Here is a 6000-nt window from a genome sequence, read left to right on the forward strand (position 1 = left end):
GTACAAAAACTGTACATAGATCGCTATTAAAGTTTGGATTTTCTAAAACACATACTAGGAATATTATTTATGAACGACAATTCCCCAAAAGACTTTACTTGTAGCCTATCCATACTTACACTCATCATGTCATTCATTCTGAAAAAGAAAAGTGGCATTTTAAATGAAATATTAACAATACAACTCTTTCATAGAGGTTTTATGAACTTAATGTCCTGACACAAGTTTGATTACTAGTTCTAAACTAGCACATCAGCCTGTTACCTGTACCTTGTTGCAAATAATAACAAGAGCTGTCACAAAGACAACTTGCTCGCCGCTTTTAAAGTGACTCGCTCATGTTTTTGGACCAAAAATTAGTTTTGCCGGTAATGCATCTGAAAACACTTATTGTATCATTATTTTACTCTATGATATCGAAATTGCAGAAAAAAAACAGTTAAAGCATTAAAAAGTAATTTGGTTTTAGTAGGGTTCGAACCCATGTTGGAAGAGCCAAGAAAAAAGTAGAATTGGTGGATATGTTGACCTGTTATAAATACATTGATAACTCTACGTGATGAAGTCAATCAACCAAACACGCAACACCACAGCCGTAATTAATTTTCAATCGCGTTAAAAAATGTGGAAAATGTGGTCTTTAAAGCTGCACTCTCACAGATTTACCATTTTTACAACTTTTTTATTTTTTGTCTTTGAAAGAGCAAATTTTTGCGTAAATATCTGCAAACCAGTGATATAAAACTGCTGACAAAAAATATATTCATATTTCCGTTCGAAAATTAATGTTTTATGGCTTAAACCGTTACTAATGGTTTAAGAAAAATGCATAAAACATTAATTTTTGAACTTAAATATAAAAATCTGCGTTGTGAACTTTTGTCAGCAGTCTAATATCACTGGTTTCCATGGAATATCGCAAAAATTGGCTCGTTTCAAGACAAAAAAAAAAGTTGTCAAAACGTCCAATCTGTGAGAGTGCATTAAAGACAATATTTGAACAAATATCAACATTTGCTAAAGGGTTCCAGCTTTTGGTATTTTTGTTCTAACATTCCTTATGATTTGCAAAAGTTTATTTCGTAATTAAAAAAAATGCATGTTACAAACCATGAGCGAGATACTTTAGTTTAAGGATTGAATAGTTTGGAGAAACATGCATGGATCACCTATCAAATTAGATTAAATGCAAAACATTAACCAGAATTTCTAAGCCAAAAAATAAAGGGGAAAATTTGCATTATATGCAAAAATAGGGTTAGTACTTACAATACTTAATTGTTAAAGTTATTGACTTAAAAGTACTTACATGCAAACCTAAACAAGAATTTCTGCGTAATAAAGGGGCATAATTTAAATTATATACAATTCAATTCAATTCAATTCAATTCAATTCAATTTATTTAATTGATAAAGGCCTCCGGCCCAAGACAACATATTATACAGATACATATATGTACACAATGAGTGGAAAAGGGTTATGACAATGTTAATATTCAAACTTCTAAGATACAGCTTTACACAAATATTACATGCAAGCAAATAATAGTTGATAATAAACATGGTTCAAAAATAAATAAATAATGTTAGAACTGTCAAATAAAAGTTATTAGAATTGACTATGTGAATCAACCAAGTCTTATCAATAATTAATTATTATATATCTGTTAATTACGTATTTAGATGCCAGGAATATAATTATAATACATTTACCAATACTTAAGAGATTTTAATTGTACAACTAAGGTGTTTGTATTTTAATACTAGTATAATATGCTCAAATTGTTTGTCTGGATATACATACAATATACATTCAACAATATAAAACAACATTCAATTTAATGCAATTATATAGATATGGTGAAGAGGAATTGTTAAAACAAAAACAAAAGATTTTTACATTAAAGAACGGACACTAATGCATGACATTGTAACGCAAATATAATAACAATTGTAATTAGGTTGTTTAATGTTGTTTAAGTAAATTTACAGACATATACACATATTGATTTTCCATGATTATAAATATGAAAATTTGTAAATGGTATTGTTGAAAACAAGACTTATCTTGTCTTATTGTTATTTTACTAGAACACACACAGATAGACTTATTTGATATTTGAACTGATTAACAGAACAACTATGACAACATAACCTAACGGTAAGACACCATTACTGCATGGAATTATATCCTTTACCCGACAGCCTATTCGAAACGAAAAAATAGATTGTCAATAGGAAACAATATATATTTAAGACATATATATATATATATATATTAATATATAAAACATTCGGCTTACTTCAACATAAAAAAGTGTATTATATTGCATCAAATCATATTTATGACCTTTGTAGCATTACTATGTGGATCTCTTGAGTCGAAATATTATAATATTAGGTATTAAATTCAAGACAATCTGATGGTAGATAGTACTAGATACTAAAATAGTATGGTAATTTTCAAACTATGGTCACAATTATGAATCTAAAATAATGCCATTAATAATACATGAAATGAGGGAAACTAAATACATGACCAAAATGCTTCAACATATAGAGTACTACTACTGTAATGCTCGTGATATACCATGTATATTTCCAACTGTTAAGAAAACATTTTTTCTAATACACAACAAAAGTATACATAAAGGCACATATATAACATTATGCATTTAATTATTATCTGTTAAATACAACTTCCTATATTTCATAGCATAAAATATGAACATAGATACATTTAATACAATTTGTTCATTTCTTGAAGACATCAGTACAGTAAATTTGTTAACAGTGGGATCAGTATAATATTTACTAGGCAGGTATTTCAACCTTAAATCATTGTAGTGTTGGCACTTAAACATAAAATGGTACACAGTTTCTGGTTCTATATTGCAGAGTTTGCATATGCGTCTGTCCCTTGGGGTGCTTATATATCTACCCCTTTCGATTTCTAAGTCATGAGAAGAACAACGGAAACATGCCATCGCATTTCTAAATTTTCTTATTTTTACAATGTCTAAATAATTTTCATGACACAAATTATCTTTGAACAAAGAGTAATAAGTTAACTTAGGACTGTCAATAACTGCAGAACGCCATTCCTGCAAGTACTGGTCTTTCAATGTTTGTATAATACATGATATAAACAGTTTTTCATTGTTCACATTTTGCTCTAACCACACATAGTTATAACCATTTTGACATAAAATGTTCCTTACATTGGTTACCCAATTTCTGTTGCCAATTTGGTCTTGCAAATATAATAAATCATATGCTTTCCTAACAAATCTATAATTAGGAAGTTTAATTATTCTCATCCAATATTTCAAAACACGCTTTATAGCGATAATAAACATGGGAAAACGTCCACAATCACCAAGCACCGGAAAGTTCATCGTATGTTTTGGTATGCACATATAACGTTTGCAGGCATATAGTTGTACTTGTTCTGTTGGTACCATCCTTTCTGCACCCCAAATTTCTGCACCATATAACAAGATTGGGACAACTTTAGTATCAAATATTTTGAAAAATGTAGATTTATTCATTTGTCCATAGTCATATAGTCTAGATAAAACAGTTAGCAAAACTCGTTTTGATTTTAAAGCTTGATCTGACGCCATCCTATTTAAAGATAATTGTCTTGTAAGTAGTACCCCGACATATGTAAAATCATTTACAACATCTAATAATGTCCCTCTATAGTTCCACTTCTCAAATTTAGACAAGGTACCTCCATTCTTAAAAACCATAATTTTAGTTTTCTTAATATTGACATTTAAACCAAACTGATAACAAAATTCACTTAGTGCATTTAAAAGGCGTTGTAGACCACACGGAGTGTCAGCAAGCAAAGCCAAGTCATCTGCAAAGAACACAGAGTTTATCTGGGTAGTGTCTGGAAATAGCTGTATACCATTAAATGCCGGAGGTTCAATAAGCTTGATAAATTCATTTATGAAGAGAATGAATAAAACAGGTGACGCTATACATCCTTGCCTCAAACCAAGAGGGCAGTTAAAACTTTCAGACAATGTTCCATGATTTGCGCGAACCCTCCCCTTCACTCACATATACAAGATAGAGTTATCTTAATTAATAAAGAAGTTTGAATTATTGAGCCAGTGTACAAAGTTTCGATTGTACACAGTAACAAGAGCTGTCAAAGAGACAGTGCGCTCGACTATTCCGCTGCTCTTCAGTGTAAGGATTGAAAAATTTGGTGAAACATGCATGGATCACTGTATTAAGTCTCAATTCAATAAATCAAGTAGTTGGTGAGATATTAATCTATATGTGCTTTCATGCCAAACCTTAACCAGAATTTCTAAGTCGAATAATGAAGGGGTAAAATTTATATTATATGCAAGATAGAGTTCTCTAAATTGATTAAGATGGTTAAATGGCTGGGAGCCTGTGTATAAAGTTTCAATGCAATACATGATGTATTTGCTGAGGTATTGACTTAAAAGTGGTTACATGCAAAACCTTAACCAGAATTTCCATGGCAAATAAAAAAGGGCCATTATTTGAATTTAATGCAAACTAGAGTTATCTTACTTGGTTATTTAAGTAGATTGAATGGCTGAGTACCATTTTATAAAGTCTAAATGCGATACCTCAAGTAGTTGCTGAGATATTAACCTATTTGTGCTTACATGGAAAACCTTAACCAGAATTTCTAAGTCAAATAATAAAGGCCCATAATTTGCATTATATTCAAACAAGTGTTATCTTACTTCATTAATTAAGTAGGTTAGATAGTTGGGAATACATATATCTAAAGTTTCAATGCAATACATGATGTATTTGCTGAGATATTGACTTAAATGTGGTTACATGAAAAACCTTAACAAGAATTTCTAAGTTGAATAATAAAGGGCAATTATTCTGCATTAAATGCATCCTAAAGTTATCTAACTTGGTTAATTAAGTAGGTTCGATTTTAAGTACCATTGTATAAAGTCTCAATGCAATACATCAAGTAGTTGCTCAATTATGTACCTATGTGTGCTTACATGCAAAACCTCAACCAGAATTTCTAAGTCGAAAATATAAAGGGCAATTATTTCTTCGAATAGTCGAGCTAAAAATGCAAAACGTTAATCTGAATTTATAAGTAAAACAATACAGGGGCAAAATTTTCTTATATGCATATGCAGTTATCATACATAATTTTATTAGTTTCAAATCAATACACAAAGAAGTTACTGTAATATTGACTTTAGGTATAAGAAGGTCAGATGGTTTGGAGCCCTTGTATGAAGTTTCAATGCAATATGATGTATTTTATATTTGCATAGCCAAGTTTCTGCACTTAATTTGTGCCAAGAGGGGAAAAAAGAGTGATGCATTTTCTATAACATTGACTTAAATTTGGTTACAAGCAAAACCAGAATTTCTTAGTTGAATAATAAAGGGCCATTGTTTGCATTATATGCAAAGACAGAGTTATTTAACTTTATGAAGTTTATTAAGTATGCGTTGTATTGTTATGTTTTCTCGTTAAGTTATTAAAGCCAGAAAAAAAATAAAAATTTACTTTCTGTTGCAAAAAGCATGACTATTATCATCACACATACTGATTCCAGGTTTAACCATTTAAATGATCATGTATTGGTGATTTTTATTTGTATAAAGATTGTATTCCTTACTGATATTATGAACGTTCAATTATTGTCCAATAGTTAATCAAAATGCTTGGTCCGATTCGATTCGATTATCGATTGCAGATGGAGTCCGATTTTCAAACACTAAGTGTAAGGTAGCATATCAAGTGAATGAACAGCATCAAGATATTTGTAAGACAGTGTGTTTGACTATTACTCTGCATGATATTTTTAGTACCAGAAAATCTCAAGAAACAAGACAGGTTATTGAGTGTTAAGCTAGTTCACAAATATTTAATATGCTATGAAAGCTTACTTGATGCAGTGTGCATCATTTTGCAATTAATGTGCAATTTTTAAGTATGCGTTGTGTTGTTATGTTTTCTCA

Source organism: Mya arenaria, chromosome 11 (assembly GCF_026914265.1).
Source record: "Mya arenaria isolate MELC-2E11 chromosome 11, ASM2691426v1".
Taxonomy (NCBI): domain Eukaryota; kingdom Metazoa; phylum Mollusca; class Bivalvia; order Myida; family Myidae; genus Mya; species Mya arenaria.